Source organism: Nycticebus coucang, chromosome X (genome assembly GCF_027406575.1).
Source record: "Nycticebus coucang isolate mNycCou1 chromosome X, mNycCou1.pri, whole genome shotgun sequence".
Lineage (NCBI taxonomy): Eukaryota > Metazoa > Chordata > Mammalia > Primates > Lorisidae > Nycticebus > Nycticebus coucang.
This window is the reverse complement of record NC_069804.1, coordinates 165,966,721-165,969,362: the sequence shown is the minus strand read 5'-3', so window position 1 is coordinate 165,969,362 and position 2,642 is coordinate 165,966,721. Positions and strand designations below refer to the sequence as shown.

The window sequence follows — 2,642 nt, the reverse complement described above, 5'->3', positions numbered from 1 at the left end:
TTAGATCAAATTAGTTAATATAGGGTTTTACCTCATTTACTTAATTATTGTGTTCAGACATTTATATTCTATACTTAGTAGATATGACATGTACCCTTGCAATATGCTTCATAGGTGCGGTCCCACCGTTTGCCCTCCCTCCATCAAACCTCCCCCCATCCCCCCCTTTCCCCCTGAGATAAGGTCTTACTCTGTTGCCTGGTCTAAATTGCAGTGATGTCATCATAGCTCACTGTAACCTCAAGCTCCTGGGTTCAAGTGATCATCCTGCCTCAGTCTCCCCAGTAGTTGGGATTAGAGGTGCCTATCTCATGCACAGCTAATTTTTTTAAGACAAAAAAATATGGAACACTTCATGAATTTGCATGTCATCCTTGTGCAGGGGCCACGCTAATGCACAGCTAATTTTTCAACTTTTTTCTGGAGACAGGGTCTCACTATTATTGCTCAGGCTGGTCTTGAACCCCTGACCTCAAGCAATCTTCCTCCCTCAGCCCCCCAGAGTGTTAGGATTATGAGCATGAACCACCACACCCAGCCTAATTTCTGTTTGTAGATGCTATAAGAAGTTGCCCAATGGAAGGAGGCAGGATTTATTATTTTTTATCATATACAAATATATTTAAGATGTACAACATGGTGTTTCAATATGTTTATTTTGACTCAATTTTTCAACTGTAATAAAGACTAAATCTGCATGTAAATCACCTTTTTTTGCAACAGCTAATTGTGAAAACCACGTTTAGCTTTCTTTGATTTACATGTGCTATCTGTGGGCTGGTGTGTTAGCAATAGGTTATAATTATGAATGTATTTAATGGTTAAATACATCTGAAAACTTCTCACAGACACACTGAACTTTTCAATTGAGAACTAGGTGATCTAAATCAGCCTTTCTGAAGGGCAGACTTGAAAAAGTTTATCTTCCAGTGTTTTTCTTGCATGGCACACCCCTTCTGCGCAGGTCTTTCCCCTGTGTTTCCTTTAGTTTTGGCAACACGGCACTGCTCTGTTTACCTTTTAAAATACTGCGAGATAGTATTCCTATTCCACTCTGAATAAAGTTCTGCAGATGCGGTTGTCACAGAAGTACCAAACCCTATGTATAGGGTGTCCATAAATTGCACACACACTTTATGGACACCTGTTCTATGTAGGCATACCTATGATAAAATTTAAGTCATAAATGAGGCACAGCAAGAGATAAACAATAACTGATAATGAAACAGAACAATTATAACAATATGCTGTTACGAAAGTTATGTGAATGTGTGTATGCCCTCTCTTTTTTCTCTTACTATCTTATTGTACAGTATTGTGAGTGACTGAAACTGTGGAAAGCAAAACCACAGATAAGGGGGACATGGAAAAATCACTCATTGGTCAGTAAAACAAGTTGAGCCATGCTCCACTTTCCAAAATAAGAAGTTATGTGCCCCCCCGCCATCCCCTGCCTGACTGTGGCTGCTCTGACCTAAATGTGACACTTCCCACAGGCGAAAGCAATTGTCTGTTAAACTCTAACCTTCCTTGGCAACGTCTGATGCCATGATTCATGCATATATCCCTTTACGCTTTAATTCTTCCTTCTCATGTGGTGGAATTGTGAGCTCTGGCATGGAATTCCACTATCACGCCTGACCATCTTTTGCTGGGATTTTTACCTCTGGGGATTTTGTGACTCACCTTGTGCTGAGGCAAACTCATTGGAAGCTGGAGTGTCTAATACATATTTTTTGCTTGAACATTTTCTCATTAGACTGAGAAAAGTCTTTTCACAGTTCTGCCTCTTTGAATTTTTGGAGAGATAAGAATTTTAGTGTATTTACAAATCTGTGCGATCCTTACCACAGTCAACTTTAGATCATTTTCATGATCTCAAAAAAGCAACAGTATACCCTTTGGCTATCACTCCCTACCTCCCAAACTCCCAGCCTCAGTCAACCACTAATCTTTCTGTCTCTCTGTTTCCCTACTCTGGACTCTTCATATGAATGGAATCATATACTGTGTGATATTTCATGCTTGGCTGCTTTCCCTTGGAATAGTATTTTTCAGGTTCATCTAGGCTGTTGCATGGATCAGTGATTCATTCCCTTTTATGGCTGAATAACCTTCCATTTCATGGGTAGGCCACATATTGTTTCAACAAAGGGATTCGAAATAGATGCACTGGGACCAGTGAGCAGGAGCTAGGATGTGTATTAGTAGGCCTGATGGAGCTTAGAACCTGAGCTCTGGGAGTCTCTGAGAATAGGTAGGCCACATGAATATCTTGAAGGATTGTCAAATCCTTGTAGGTGGACAGAGCCCTCTCTTCTAGGTTTGCACCAGAGTAGTTTCCAGGCCTCATGTGCCTGCTGACAATTTGCCTGTTCACCTACAGGGAATCTGCTCTGCCCATCACTCCTGGGACATGAACTGCCTCCTTCCCAGTCTTGTCTGATCTCAGCAGGGTTGGCAGGCATTTGACCCAATGATGGCCTCTTCTTGGGCAGAAGAGTGCCCTATGTGAGACTCCTGTGCTGGTTTAAAAAGATGAGCTTGAGCAATCAGATCCATCTCTTGAGAATATGGTATTGAAAAGTGGAGAGTCTAAGAGTCTGAAAGACTGAGAAGCTGCAAGACAGACAGACGTGGGG

General features: G+C 41.6%; 1 pseudogene; it reads right to left on the bottom strand.

Moving 5' to 3' along the window:
- Positions 1 to 337: 337 nt before the first annotated feature.
- LOC128578782 (uncharacterized) lies at positions 338 to 436 on the bottom strand (annotated as a pseudogene).
- Positions 437 to 2,642: the final 2,206 nt, after the last annotated feature.